The following is a 16,303-nucleotide window of genomic DNA, read 5'->3' as shown; positions in this document are numbered from 1 at the left end:
GGCCTTTGTTTGGTATATTTTTTGATATTATGAGTATAACCACTATACGAACATGGCACCATTTGACTTTTAAACGCTTCGTAAAAGACCAACGAATGTTTCACACATAACATAATTAACTGAGTTACCCCTAAATCATCGTATGAAACGCATACTACGTGCAAAACCACTACTGGGGTCCTTTCCGTTTAAAGTTGGTAGGCTGAAATTTCAGCCTGTCAGCTGTTTGCATTGTATAGCAGTTTTCGAGCAGCTATTTAATTGAGTATAATATACAGGTGGGCTTATCCCCAGGTGTATGTATTTAGGAGGCTGATTTTTATTGCTTCTGCTTCTGATCTAAGATTTTAAGAGCGTTATGTGTATTCGTCAAACCTCCAGAAAGCTTGTTGGAACAAAAGTTTTCACCCATCCTGCCAAAAAGTGATATTACACATTTGGTTATTAAAACATGTTATGAGACCACCTGGACTACATACACTTTGATTCTGGATTCCATCACCAGATCTATTTAATGCACCTTGGGATAAATGTAAACATCACCTTGATTTGCCATTTTTCGAGCAGGTACTCGAATCTAATTCTAGCTTTGAGGCTAGAATAATCTAGACTGAAAATTGCAGGCTAGTTTTGTGTGTGGTTTTGTATGGAGTGTTTTCATGATTACAGGCTCCAGCTGTCAAACTCCATACAAAAAGCTGACTAGAATCGTGAAGGGCCCCACTATTGGTATGTTTACGTTGTCTTATATTGCCCATTTTCTTGCATCTCAACGAATGCAACTCCGGCGCTACAACCGCTTTGCGGTCTTGGCCTGCCTCAGGAGTGTCCGAAACCGCTCACGGTCTCGCGCCTTCGTCTTCCAGTCCGTTATCCCGGCCTTAATGGCGGACGCCTCTACGCGATCTTGCCACCTCAATTTGGGCCTGCCACGCCTCCTCTGTCCTTGTGGACGGCCTAAAAAGACTTTAGCGGCTGTGAGGTCGCCGTACATCTCGTATAGCACGTCATTATAGCGGCTCCTCCATTATCCTTTCACACATACGGGGCCAAGTATCCTTCTGAGCATCTTCTTCTCAAACGCGGCTAAGAGGGTTTCGTCAGATTTGGAAAGTGTCCATGTCTCAGAGGCGTATGTGAGTACCGGAACTATATAGGTCTTATGTAGTCCCAGCTTCGTCCGTCGCGATAGGTTCTTTGAGGTGAACTGCTTTTTCAGGCTGTAGAATGACCGGTTGGCAGCCAGCATCCTTGCGCGCAACTCAGCTTCCATACTGTTGTCGTTGCTGACCTTTGACCCCAGATAGGTGAATTGTGGGACGACTTCAAAAGTGCGTTCACCTATCTGTACATCACGCCTACGTAGATTCTGATTATTTATTGGTAGGCCCGCTGATGTTGTCACCATCAGTTTGGTCTTTGCCTCGTTTATCTGCAATCCGAGGTTCTCTGCCACCTGCTCGATGCCTTGGAAGGCTTCTGCTACATAGGAGAGCCGCAGACCAATGATGTATATATCATCAGCGTATGCGTATGCTATCCACCCTCACCTGGCAAGTGACGTTGGTCATAGACATTCTAACTAGCTTTATCAGTTTGGCCGGGATTCTAAAAGAGCTCATAGCGTCATACAGTTTTATCCTGGCTATGCTATCATATGCGGCTTTGAAGTCTATGAAGAGATGGTATGTGTCGTGTCTGTATTCAGCCATCTTCTCCAAGATCTGCCGCATGGTGAAGATCTGATCAGTGGTTGATCTTCCGTTTCGGAATCCTATTTGACAGTTTCCGACTATCTCCTCGACGTGCGGGACAAGGCGATCCTGGCAGTAGCATGACACTATCTGCTAGTGGTGCTTCTAGCTGTTCGCTAAACTGGTCATTGAGTAGTTCATCAAAGTACTGAGCCCACCGCGAGAGGACCTCTGGCTGGTTACTGACCAGATCTCCATCCTTGTTGCGACAGCAGGTTACCTTAGGTACAACGTTGTTTCGGTGACCTGCTATCGCTTGATAAAACTTTCGTGTCGGTCCGTACGCCTCTCTGGTTTGCTCGAGTTCCCGCATGTTTTGCTCCTCCAAAGCATGCTCCTTGGAGCGGTGAACTCGTTTCTCTTCGCGTCTGAGCCTTGAATATTCCTCTGCGCATGCCCGCGTTCTATGCCGTTGCTGCATTGCTCGGTATGCGGTATTCTTACGTTCGGTCACTTGTCTGCATTCATCGTCGAACCAGCCAGATTTGGTGTTGCCACGACGTGATGGGAGTATATTTCATACGTTTTCATATTAACTATAAATCCCCAAGTGAGATAAAAATATAGGGTAGAAAAGCATTTAAACCACACAGTAAGCACAAAAGCTCCTGGAAAAGGTGAAACACTTCTTTCTTTAAAAAAAGAACCTTTTTTGCATTCGCTGCCGCAGCCTGGCCGAAAAAAAGAAAGAAAGTGAAGTAATTTATTATGCTTTATGGTTCAAACATATAAATGAATAAATTTATAATCCAGCCTGTTCCAGCTTTTCGGCGGTGTATGCTACACACACACTTTAAAACCCACACACGCTTTCGCGGAACAATGGACACAAAAGAGCGCGGGGACAAAACCTCACTACTGGCCCACTAACAATTGATCCCGTTGCATACATTCCTGTGCACGATTTGCATACAGCCTGCAATAAAAAAGAAAAGAAAAGAAATGCATTGAAATGGCAACAAACCACACACACACACACACGTACACAGCCGTGGCATGGAAAATCATCATCGTTTTTCACGCGCTTGGGCGCAGTGACCTGCCTCCGCCTGCTGTCGCCCTTAGCACGGCGGTAGCATTGGATCATTCGCTCTCTTACACCGCGCGCCACATGCTGATAAGAGAGGTAACTTTTCTTCGGCCAGGATTTACGGGCCAACAATGGTGGAAAAGCTAGAAACCGTTTACACCGGGTTTGGCGCGGTTTGGCTTTTTTTTTGTCATTCTTTTCGTTTTTGCTCGGGTTTTTGTTCATCAGCATTCGTTTCTGTATCGTACCGGCATGCGTTTATGCGTTTTTGGGGATCCATTTTTTGCTGCTCCTGCTGCTGTTGCGTTCTTTTTAGTCCGTAGCCGTGCGGAAGGATCGCTTTGGTACCTCGCTCGCTCCCGATCCACCGCAATGGTTGTAAATTTGTGCAAGCTCCCGCCCCAAAACAGAGAACGGAGAACGGTTCGTTACACCAGTGTGGTCTTGCCTTTTGCACTTGCTCTTTTGGCCGTTTTGTTGCGTTTTTATTTATTTTTTGTCGGAGTTCATACCCGTTCGTTGCAGTTGGTTTTTTGCCATTGCCCTGCCAAGCACGTGTTACGTGGTCGTTTAGTGAGAAGCCAAAAGGAGCATGTGGAAAAAACCAGCAACCTCCAACTTGCCTCAGCTCGCAGAAAGATGGACGATGCTTTTGTCAGTGCTTTTGTCCTTTTTGTCGTTTTTTTTTTTTGCTGTTGTTGTTTGCCCTCCAAACGCATTTGTGGTTTCCATGCCCTTCCAGAAGTGTTTGTGTGTGTGTGTGCATGTGCGCCTGTGTGCCAATGCGTGCACATGAGTAGAGGAAAAAGTTTCGAAAATTCATACACCACTTTTCCGGCACGGCACCACCCTGCACTGACGCAGCTCTCAGCAGGATGGAGTGTTTCGGTTTTCGCTTTTCTCCATTTCACTAAACGTTTTTAACGCTGCAGCATTTAACCATCCGCATCCGGCAGCAGCGGGTGCGGCTGTGGGAGATTGCCTGCAAAGTTTAGCCGCCCACGTTGTTGACCGGTTGCACCATGGAGAGGTAGAGGTTTTGAGTGTGTGGCGTGTGTAACGATGAGTTTGTTCTCGTTGTTTGCCTAATCCTTTAGTGCAACAGTTGAACATGTGGAAAGCTTGCTATGTATCCATGACGATCTTATCCATGATAATCGCTGGAAGGTTTCAATATAAAAGTGCCCCATTTTTACGTTTCATGCGTCATAATTAATTTAAATCTATTTTACTTCTCGCTTAACATATTGTGTTTTTCAACTGATTTTTGCCTATGCCAATGGTGAAATACTCTTTATGAATAATCATTAAATAATTGGTAAACAATGACATTATTTTAGCTCTATTTTCTTTGCTCATATTATTCATACCTGGTTTGTTGAGTTCATAAAAATTTTGGTGTAATATGCAATTCGTCCTTGACTATTTGTGTAAACAATATTCATATGTTTTTAATAATTTTACATTCATCAAATTTATACTCGAGATCTTCGATAATTCCACATTTCTCACAGTTCGTTTGTTTTCATTCCGAATTTAAATATAATTTCTTCCGTCACTAGTCTTTCATTGACCAAAAGATAAAAATAGCTTCGTTGCTTGGATTCATTTTGGTATTATTATGGAGCAGCTTTCTCAGTCGGGGGGCACCCGCTTGTTCTACAGGAGATTGAAGGAGGCCCGGGAGCGGGTTTGCTCCTATAACCGCAATGTGCCGGGAAGCGGAAGGAAATCTCCTGACGGACGAGCGGGAGGTGATCGAAAGGTGGAAGTGCTACTACGAAGGACATCTGAATGGAGCAGAGGCAGAAGAGGCTGGCGCAAGTGGCAGAACAAGGCAACCACCACAGCAGCAGCACAGCAGTAACGACGAGGTGCCCCCGCCATCTCTGGATAAGATTGCCAGCGCCATCAAGCAGCTTAAGAGCAATAAGTCTGCCGGCAGCGATGGTCTGGCGGCCGAGCTCTTCAAGATGAGGCCGAAGAGGCTTACCGTCGAAATGCATCGGCTGATCGTGAAAGTCTGAGAACAGGAGTAACCACCGGAGGAGTGGAAGCTGGATGTTATTCACCCAGTCTATAAAAAGGGCGACAGGCTGGATTGTGCGAATGTCCGAGCCATCACAGTCCTGAATGCCTTGGTAGCTGCCTACAAGATCCTGTCCCAGATCCTGTTCTGCAGACTTGCGCCCCTTGCTACAAATTTTGTCGGCAGCTACCAAGCTGGGTTTGTTGGAGGCAAATCCACCACCTACGGCAGATCCTGCTGAAGTGCCGAGAGCACCAGATCCCAACGCACCACCTGTTCTTCGACTTCAAGGCGGCCTACGACACCATAGACCGGAAGGAGCTATGGAGCATCATGTAGTGGTACCACTTCCCTGGGAAGTTGATCCGGCTGTTAAAGGCCACCATGAACGGGGTGCAGTGCAAGGTGAGAGTACCGAACTTGACGTCGGAATCGTTCGAATCTCACCGAAGTCTGAGGCAAGGTGACGGACTCTCTTAGGCAACGACATCCGTGGCACGACATCCTCTACCAGCCTCTCCAATTTCTTGGCTTCGCGGATGACATCGACATCATCGGCAGGACAACAGCGAAGGTGTGTGATTCGTACACCTGACTCAAGCGCGAATCAGCAAGAATTGGATTGAGATTCACTGCGATGAAAACGAAGTACCTGCTTGCCGGTGACTCAGACCACCTGGGAAGCAGTGTATTAGTTGACGGCGACAGTCTCGAGGTGGTAAAGCAGTTTTGCTATCTCGGGACGGTCGTTACTTCGGACATCGACATCAGCAGCGAAATCCGGAGACGCATTGTGCAGGGGAATTGTACATACTATGGGCTTCACAGTTTGTCGAGATCCAGAAGACTTCGAGCCTGCATGAAGTGTGAGATATACCGCACATTGATTCGCCCGGTGGTCCTCTACGGACATGAATCATGGACCATTTCGAGCGGAGGATGCAAACGCTCTGGGCGTGTTTGAGCGACGAATCCTCCGGATCTTTGGCGGTGCTTGCTGAGCTTGCTGAGCTGTACGGCGAACCGAGCAGCCTAACTTTGGCGAAGGCTGGCGAAGGTTACGATGGCTGGGCATGTTATGAGGATGCCAGACTCATGTCCCACCAAGAAGGTGTTCGACAGCGATCCCCAGTTCGGCATAAGGCGCAGGAGAGCCCAGTGAACTCGATGAATGGATCCGGTGAAGCGAGACCTGACGGAGATCGGGTGTCTGCATGGATGGGAGGCTCCAGCCAGGGACCGAGCATCCTGGAGAAATATTGTTGACCAGGCCATGTCACATCGACGTGCTCTATCATGAGCAAGCCAACAAGAGAGAGAGAGAGAGAGAGAGAGAGAGCTCTTGTTCCATTCCAGTGATGGTGTTTTAGATTGAATATGTGGTAGAGGAAATGAATCTGTTACTTTCTTTATAAATGTCTTTTGCAGAAGGATTATTTGTATATCTATCATTTAAATAAGCTAGTTCAGTTCTCATTTGCACTAAACAGGGATAGAATGATGGAAGATCTTCTATTTGGTTCAAGAAGCTTCTTGTAAATGGCATCTGCTGACAACCCACAGTCTGATGACAGCTCCCCAGTATGCTAGCCAAATTCTCCTAGTTGATTGCAAAACTCCCCTATATGATTGCAAACTTCCACAGCTTGCATGCAATATTCCCCTACCGATCTGCAACATTCCCCTAAGTGATTGAACTATTCCCTCATATGATTCGACACCCTGTAATGTTCTAAGTTTGAGCTCAGCTATTAGCAAGTTAAGACCTTCCCTGGCTTTGTTTAAAGTAATTTGTTGCATTTTTGCTCTGGGCCCTCCCTTTGACCGTATGAATATTCCCAGATAGAATGTCAACCTCCCAAGATGGTTTTTGCTTATTTTCATAACTGATCCAATGTACCACAATTTCGATGTTAGGAATGTGTTGGCTAGTATGACCCGTTGCAGAATGTTGAGCTCCCTCATTTTGTGCTGTCTTACTAATTGACGTATGTGTTGTTGCTTTCCGATTCAATTTCATCGTCAAATGAAGTGAGTTTGTGAATAGAATCCCTAGGATTTTGACATTTTCTCTGTTTTCAAGCCATTCTGTGTTGATGCTATTGTGATTGTTAAATGCTATTAAATGCTAAAAAAATCCCCCAATTAATAGCTAAATAAGAATAAAAAAAGACGGCGGGTGAAAGTGAAAGTCAACTACTAAGAAATAAACATAATAAATTATTCTAGAGCGATAGTACATATTTCTAAATTATTGTTTCTGTCACACTTATTAGTGTGTTAAACTTAATCGATCGTCTTCGCATCAATCTTCCCTCATCGCTGGATGTTAACAGTATAGAATTAAACTACAATCACGAGCCGTGTTGCCGGTAACGAGTCTGCAAACACAGCGTGCAATGGATGCGCCTTGCCGTCCGTACCTTACACCGTGCTGGGCGCCTCCATCCGATCGCACGTGGCGCTCGCGTGTGATGTTATGCATCTTTAGCACCGCATGCACGATGCTTTACCATCTTCTGTTTTGTAGGTGCAAGATATTTGGCTTTCCCGCTGACTGGGGGTTTGCCTGCTCGAACTGGTGATCGATAGTCATTCATGTGTGTGATGCAAAAGCAAAACGGAAAAACAATAAAAAAAGGCTACTAAAAAACTGAGACTTGTCTGCGCGCTCTAACCCATGCAGCCCGATGGAAGGATGCTTGCCGCTTTTGGGTTTGCGGGAAATTTGTTTTCCACCCGCCTGCACGGATGGGTGGTTGTATGTGTGAGTGTGTGTGTGGAATACTGTTCGCCCACCTGGTGCGCACCTCGAACGGATTGTCATTGCTCCCTGGAATGGAAATGAACCGACGAGCGAAACGAGCGAATGGCACACAAAGCGACCTGGCTCAGGTGCGGCAAGGGGGAAAGAAAGTTTCGAAATTCTTCTCCGGGAGTTTGCAGCTTGTCTTACTTTTGCACCGGCCACCTTGGCCCGCTCCCTTCCCCCCGCCCTGGCATGCTTTCTCCCGGTCAGTCAACTTTGCCATCGGCTAAACGAGTTTTCTCGACTGATTTTTTACCAGCTCCTTGCCAGGCATTCCCGTACGCCCAAAGGCGCCTCGCACCACACACACACACACACACACACACACACACACACATACACGAACTTCAGTTAAACTGTTCCAGCACCGGTGTTCTGTTCGGCGTTCCCTTTTTGGAAGCACAAGATGTTGCCAGCGCCATCATCATCGCCCATCATCAGCGCGCTCCCTCTCCGGAGAATTGCCCTCGTTAGCCACGAACCCTGAAAGGCCAAGGACCTGGGTGGCCGGGGTGTACCCAAAGCTTGCCACCTGCCGCCTCCAGCCGGAGCTTATCGATTGCGAGTGTAAGGCAACGGTCGTTGTATTTCGGCACAGCTTCCACAGCCGCCGCCGCCCAACGGTGCGATGGAGATCGATTAAAATAAAGTGCCGTCGCATCCGCTCGCCACCCGAATGCCGCCCCTTCGCCGTGAACGTGATTTTAAATCTCGACCGAAATCAGCCTGGGAAGAGAGTGTTGAATTGTTAAAAAAAAACTAAATAATACCAATCGTGTTTGTCCCTTTTTTGCGTTTTCATGACTTCAGCGATACTTTTCCACTATTGATTGCATAAAAGCGTTATGAAGTGAAAGTTTTCACTAGCAAACTAAGATTGATAATCGAACGGAGTTGTTCATCCTTACACCTTACAGCGTGCGGCATGTGTGCGTTACCATAGCACGGTCTGAAGTTTTCAGCTTCAAACAAATGGCAACGAACGAAACGAACTGCGCCCGAGCTTTCCGAGCGCTTCGAGCATCGTAGGGAAAGTTTGTCGCTACTTCAATTAATGACCAAATTGATAGAGGGACACCCCTTCCCAAAGCGTCGTCAAGTCACTTAATGTTAGCAAACAAAACAGTAATTTGAACCGAGCAAAAAGTGGTTTGAAATGGAAGCCTTATTTATTTAAAGTGCTGTCATAGTTTAATGCAATTTCTAGTCACAGATGATGATAAGCCCATAAGAGGCTTGAGCAATGCTTGGCTGGCTGCCGATGCGAACGGAAGCTCAAAGTGCTGATGGAGCATTTTAAACTCGCTGTCAAATAGCGAACCACTTCACAAGTGCTCTGTCCATCGAACGAAACTTGTCACTGAAGGCGAAGCAAAAAAAGAAGAAAATTAAAAAAAATCTCAATTCAGAATAACTTCTCCACGGAACAACCTAAGCATACAATGTTTAATCAACACTGGTGGTTCGATTTTTGTGTAGCACTCAGCACACTCCCCCCCCCCCCCCCTCTCTGCGTCGTCGCGGCAAACGTGCAACCGATGGGGGAAGATCGATTTCAGCACAGAGAAATAATTTTGCCTGAAGTGTAAATTAGTTTTCTCCAGCTCCGCCCGCCAGCAGCACCCGGGGACAAACCGCAAGATAAACATCATCAGCGGCAGCCGCACCCGGGACGCACGTTTGCACATTTTTCGGCAAATTGAAATCGCCCCCGCCAGCTCAGCAGCGGCCCGGCGGGACGAGTGATTTTATTTGCATTAAGCGGCGGGCAGGCGACGAACGCCGCGCAGCCCTGTGCGTCCCGGTGCCAACCCACCGTTGCCGAAAGCAGAATCACTTCCGGCCAGTGGAAGGGAGAGGTAGAATTTGGCTGTGCTGAGATAAGTTTTCTTTGCCTTTCCGAGCGTGAGGGGAACTCGTTGTGGCAGAATGTTTAAAGCTTCTTTTTGCTTTGCTTTTGATGGAAAATTGAACAAAGCTGAGGGTTCGACAGCTTCAGCATCCCTGCTTCCGGTGTGTCATGCCGATCGTTCGTTCTTGTTGTTGGTGTTGCTGCTTTTTTGCCTTCTCCATTGGCACATTAATAGATATTAACATTTCGCGCCTCACGCGAAACGCAGCTACCACGCTTCATTACACGTTTCGTGTTTGTTTTTTACACCTTTTTTACCGTCCTTCTCACTGACTCTTTCTCTCTCTCTGTTTGTTTGCAGCATTCTGTGCCCGATATGGCGTGCAGCCAAACGCGAGCCTGCTCAACGGTAAGTCCCCCCCCCCCTCCCCCCATAGCAAGCCCGGGCTCCGCCCGCCAAATTCAAACTAGCGACTAGTGGGAAACAAAACGACTCAGCAAACGCAATCAACGATTGCTAACGCGTTGATGATGAACCAAACGGACACGCAGCCATAAACCGGCCAAACATTGGCGGCCATCGGCGAAGGTGTGATGGTGCGAACGAGCGGCGCAAACATTCGCGCCCCGATCGCCGCGGTTAAAAGCATTCCCGCATTCCGCGCCGGCTCGCGGTAGTGAGAATGGTATCGTACAGCAGGGGGACATGAGGAGCATGTGTGTGTATGTGATTGGGTTGGTTTCTTTGCATTAGTGATGGGGAAAATGAAGATTTCGCGGGAATCGATTCTGGCTAGCTCCGTATTTTTCTGGAATCGATTCCGGATAGTAGGTCCGGAATCAGTTTCCAGAATCGATTCCGGAACCAATTGCGGAATCGGCTCCGGAACTAGTTCCGGAATCGGCTCCGGAACTGGTTCCGGAATCGGCTCCGAAATTTGTTCCGGAATCGGCTCCGGAATTAGTTCCGGAATTGGAATTGGATACGGAATAGGTTCCGGAATCGGAATTGGCTCCGGAATCAGAATCAGCTCCGGAATCAGCTCCGAAATCGGAATCGGTTCCGGAATTGGCTCTGTAATCAAAATCGGTTCCGGAATCGACTCCGGGATCGGAAACGATTCCAGCATCGGAATCGGCTCCGGAATTGATTCCGAACACAGAATCGGAATCAGATAGGTCCGATTCCGAGCTCCCACCACTACTTTGCATATTTAAATCGAAAAAAAAAACAAATAGCTTTCGTTTATATGAATTTTGTGCATTGTGATGGTTTTCTGGAGGAAAAACTAAAAATAGAAAAATTAAAAAATGTTTTTGCTGCACCTTTTTCAATGCACCCTAGTAATGGGAAGCTTTGAAGAACTTCCTAAAAGATCTTTCAATCATTGATGTATATTTCTATGTCTTTGAAGTAACCAAAACAGTAGCTTATATTTAGTAAAAAAATATTGCCCCACACCTTGCCAGTAATTTAAAGATTGTTTTCTCAACATTCTATCGCTACCGTCGCACACAAATCGATGCCCTAAAAGCACACCTTGATTGCACAGCCTGATTTGCAAGCATATATAAATGGCAACACTTAAGCTGTAAATTAACACCAGCGCCTGCTACTGTTTGATTGGCAGTCGCATAACGCAAACTCCTCGCCCCGTCTCGGCAGTAAAACGATGCGAAATCTCTTCACCCAACCATCCGACCGTCGTGGCACTCTGGCAAACCACCCGGCCCAGCCGTCCGTTGGCCGGCGAGGTGGCAGAAGGCAAAGATATCAATTACTAGCGCAAACAGTATTTACGGGGCTTTCATTATTTAATTTGTGTCCTCGGCGACGCGGCCCAGAGCGGTCACAGCTTGAGAGCGAACCGTTCCGCACGCACGGTGTAATATCTTAATGGAAACGGATCCGTGGAACGCTTGGAAGGAAGATGGCACACACAACGGCAGCGCATTTGTTTGCTTTTCTAAACACACACAGACACGCACAAACAAATGCATCGGAAAGGGTGAAAAAAGGGGTTTTAAGAAGGGCCGTACGTTTCTCAACAGCGCGCACTTTCGCTGGATGACAATCAACCCGAATGCGATCGTTTGTTTGCTGCACGTTTCTTGCTGGTCTTGCTTTCACCTTGCGCTCAAATTGGTCTTCGCTAGAACTGTACTTTGTACCGATTATAATAACAATTTTGGCCATTCTTTCACGTTTTACATGCTACAAGTACAACCAGCCTTCCATTTACACAATTGTACGTGCCTAGACGCAGCTTTTCTCAACTCTTTCCTTCCCTCTCAACACCATTCTCTTCGTGTTCTTTTTGGTGTTTTTTTGTGCTGCTCTGATCTCCTCCCGTTGATTGTTTTTCTCAGCTTTGTTGCTAATATTTGTCCGACCAGCTTGTTTTCTATTTACCCACAGTCTTTTTCTTCTCTCTCTCTCTCTCTCTCTCTCTCTCTCTCTCTCTCTCTCTCTCTCTCTCTCTCTCTCTCTCTCTCTCTCTCTCTCTCTCTCTCTCTCCCTCCCTGTGTTAAGTTCTCCATCTGCACATGAGCATGTTTGTACATACCTTTACCATCGAGACGCGGTAAAGCACACGATTTGTCCCCGGTACCCTTGCTTTTGGTTTGCATTCTGGCGTTTCGAATGCATACACATGATCAAACTGTTTTAGAAAAAGAGGAGATGTACAGGTGGGATCGAAAAACAACAACAAAAACGTACCAAGAGCAAACAGAGATGGTAAGTGCGGCCGATTGCTCAGCCAATGGTAGCAGGGGCCCGGGGCTTGAAGTTGTTTCCAGCGGACTGTTTCGGTAATTATTGAAACTGATCGTTATGCACGTACACGGGCACGGTGTGTTGATGTTGACTTGTTTGGCAGGTACAATGGCAGACGTCTTGACATTTCCAAACAGGTTTCGGGTTTTTTTTCATTACTCTGCACGGTTGTTATTCCATCGCCATGTGGAGTTAGATCTAATGCTTACTTCAAGTATTCCCTCATGCAGTATCAGTCATGAGGGAAGATATTTCTGTAGAAATGTTTTCTCAATTCTTTCAATGTACTGAACACTTTAAGATACGATCCATTCCCAACGTTCAACATCAAGTAGTTGCTTACTGAACGATGAAGCTTATTTGTCGCCATCATTCTGCCAATTCTTTGACACATTAAATGACCAAGTCAGTGTGCATGACCGCTGCTCGTACAGCTATCGTCTTTAATCGAGTTTTGGGCTTCCAAATCCATGCTTTCCTGCTGCCCGAGTGCGTGTACTCCCTGGCACGTAAAATTACAGTTCGCACCACTTGAAGCTTCAAGCTTTCGGACGCGGTGAACAAGTGGCCCCAGAAGCCGACCGTGGCTCGTGAGTTTCGGAATCATGTTTCGTCTTTCTGTGGGCCTTTTTTTCCCCATTGCCTGTTGCAGCAATCACTCTGAGGTTCTCTGCCGAAACCACTTGACTTCTTGAGTGCGCTCGTCACTCGGTACGGTATCGAACGGTGTGGGTTTTTTTCTTCTTCTCTTGGTTCTCCTCCTCCGAGCGGTTTTTGGCGAAACTGCTCGTGTTGAGCGGGAGTTCAACGTCTTTGGAAAGGATATTTTCCACCATCTCCCGCGTTGAACCGCACCAGTAATGGCGTGGCAGAGCGCGTGGAGAGCGTAAGTGCAATCGTTGTCGCCGTCTAGTGGCAGTGGTGTAGTTAGTGTGTTTTTGTTGCTCTCTTACATTGGTAGCACTCTTCCTGCCGGTTTTTTTTTACAAGCACCAGCATCAACGAAAACCGATACACAACAGGGCTAAGAATCGAAACACTCACACACGATCCGTAAGCGAAGGAAAAACAAACAACTTCATCCATGAAATGAGCATTCACGTCTGCACACCGTTCAAGTACCAGCAGCAAGCGGCAAGGTACGGTACTCCCGCCTGACCTCCAATCGCTCGAAACGCTCTGCTCTGCGATAGCTGCCGGACGATGGACGACGACCCGGACCCGGAATCCGGGATCGTTACCGATGTAACAACGCTAGGAGCGGCGACAGTGCCCTTGGTACGCCCGTGGTCCGTGTCTGTGTGCAGACCTGGACGACCCCGGACGAGCCCTTGCCTACAATACGACCTCGGTGTACTTCGACTGCTGCATCTGCACCGTTTGGTTTGCTTTACAGACCGACCGCCATGCCGGTCGTTGGTGATGTTTTCCGAGGATGTCCTCCGATTCGATGCCTCGTGAAGGGGCGCGCGAGCAAACAAAAACACGCAGCAAAACAACAACGCCAGTGCCAGTGCAGCTGGCGGTCGGACGGTTCTATCCCGCACAGCCCAAACACGCAGCAGGACCACCCTTGTGCCGTACGGGGGCTCTTGGAATGGAGCGTTCCGATACCACGGCTGGCGGCGATGGCACAGTCGTCGCTGTTTATGGATTGTAATATATCTTATTTGTTTACATCCTAAAGCTTCTGGATGGGGGAGGATTGGTGGGAGAGGTGGCACTCGCAACGCCCGGTGCCACTCGGAAGGAGCCGTCCGATGTTCGTCTGACTCCAGTGTGACAGCCGTGCACTGGTCGTCTGTCTTTCTAGTTTGTCTGATGCTGTATATGTGTGACGGTGTGGCTACTATTTCGCTGGGGTCATGCCGGGGATTGGGAGCACCATTTGACCGACCTGGGTATTGGATGGCTTTGAAGGACATCATCTCCGGAGCAGAATTAGAACCATACCGACCACAAAGACTTGCTCAACAGCTCCAATAGCATTCATATCCAACAATTTCCGCACACAAAAACACTGTCATACAAGTACATCTTTGCAGGTTACAGCACATGTTGGAACACCAAAACCAATGCACCTGTCCGCTGGAGCACAAAAAGCGGCGACCAGTGCCAAACGGCATCGCTAGAAGTTCAACTCCCCGGAGATGCACAACTTCTTGGTGGTAAAATGCTTTCATTGTAGCTCGGTGCAGAGATTGGGTCCGGAAGTACCGGTCCGACAATGCGACAGTCCTCGGCGAGGCTCGGTCCTTGCAACTAAAGACCCTAACGGCGTAGGTCACACAAAAACTTAGGCAGCGACCGGGAATTCCAAGAACCCTAGCAGGGTCGGAAGGAACCGCTCAGGAATGCAATGGCCTGGTCGGTGTGCGGAGCGAAAACCGTTTGCCACCATCCGGTCACAATAAATCACGTGCAATTGGGAAGTGAAAAACACATCCTGCCCGGCCGGTGAAGTCAACGATCATCGGGGAAAAAAAGGTGTCCCCGAGCACCGAGGGAAAGCTACCTCTCCGCAACGCAGGATAGGGTCGAGCGAGGGGACAAAATAGGTGAGGAAATCAAACATTTGCCTTTGACGCTTCTGCTCCGGCTGGTTGTACCCGCCTGTCGGTCCCGGCTGTCGGTGTCTTTGTCTATTCCTCCCCCCGGCTTTAACCTCTACCCAGCAACGGAAGGACCAGCGCAAAAGGGAAAGTGGCGATAATTTACGATCTTTTATTGGTTTTTCCTAGCCGGAGTCGCCTGTCGGCTGTCCGGGTCCCGCAGAAGGCCGGATCTTTATTTTTATAAAACACACATACACATACACACACACCTACACACAGACACAGTGTTCCGACTCTATTGTCCGGATCTTGCCGGCACTCTTGGCGGGCAGCACACGATTGCCATTTATGCTAAATGGTTGTTAAATGGCATAAAACCGTCACTTCCGTCTCCCGGCTCGTGCACATTTGTGAGCGGTGACCCCGTGCAGGGAAGTGGCCGAGCGACCTTTTTCGGCGATGCACCCAGCTGCTTGGTGTGTGACCTCAGAAAAGGGAGAGAGAGAGAAGAGACAAGATCCCATGCGGCTGTGTCTTTTCCAGCAGCGAGACCGACAGCGTCACCAAGAACCGGAAGAAAGCTGTAAATATTTACGAGTCCTATTTCCCGACACTGCCGGATGTGCCCGGGCCAGTTGTGTCGAGATATCTCTTTGGCCGTTCTGCTGATGATGTTTTCCTGTATTGCCCTGTTGGCTTTCGGGTGTCCCAGTCCCTGCGGATGTCGCTGTCCCTCCCGCAAGGGATATCGCTTAATGTACGCTCCGGAGATCCTTCAATAACATCGTATTCTCGCCCGGGGAATGGAACGATCTAATGAACAATTTTGATCTTAATGAGGTTGCTACCTTTTCTTGTTGGAGTGGAGGGGGATGTCGTACACTCGAGGCTTTTGCTAGAACATGTGACAGCAATATGCAGCAGCGAAGAAGCAGCCCAAAGTACCTTTTGACGTCCTTTAACGAGTGTCGCGTCTTGAAAGCACTTAGGCAGCTCGATGTTCCGCTGCGGAAACAAATCCTCACCAGAATCGCGCGCATGTAAACAGTGTCCTATTACCCCGGCAGCACACACATGGGTGTGTCCTCTTGAGACTATCCAGAGCTCGTCACTTAAGACCTGCAGCCTCACTAAGTGGCTAATGACAGGGCTAAGGAAGAGAGCTGCAAGGCAGAAAAAAGATGAAATAACAAGCCCGGGTGTCATCTTACCCAGCAAACGTCAATTTGTAGTCGAAACAAGGGCGCTATCACTTCGTACTAGACCTGGGATTGATTTCAGAAGCCTACGCGCCCCAACGGATCTCCAGAAGTTCTCGCGCGTTCTGCGTTTTCATCGTCCGGCAGAGTGTTTTTTGCGCACGAAACCTCGGGCGACCTCCAGGCCAATACCGGGGGACCTTTTAATTCAATGCGGAGCGGTTTGGATTTGCAAGCAGCCGCCTGGCTTTGGCCCGGTCGATTATGAATGCTAATTTTAACCGTCTGTGTGGTGT

The 16,303-nt window shown here is 48.0% G+C and overlaps 1 long non-coding RNA gene across 1 annotated transcript in view; it reads left to right on the top strand.

The window, feature by feature from the left end:
- Positions 1-9,886, top strand: part of LOC121598119 — a 33,175-nt gene extending 23,289 nt beyond the window's left edge. The window contains exon 3 of the long non-coding RNA XR_006005519.1: positions 9,836-9,886. This is a non-coding gene — a long non-coding RNA (uncharacterized LOC121598119). The remainder of the gene's footprint in view (positions 1-9,835) is intronic.
- The last annotated feature ends 6,417 nt before the right edge of the window (positions 9,887-16,303 follow it).

This window comes from Anopheles merus, chromosome X, assembly GCF_017562075.2.
Source record: "Anopheles merus strain MAF chromosome X, AmerM5.1, whole genome shotgun sequence".
Taxonomy (NCBI): Eukaryota; Metazoa; Arthropoda; class Insecta; order Diptera; family Culicidae; genus Anopheles; species Anopheles merus.
Note: the sequence above shows the minus strand (reverse complement) of the source record. Positions and strands in the feature narration are given on the sequence as shown.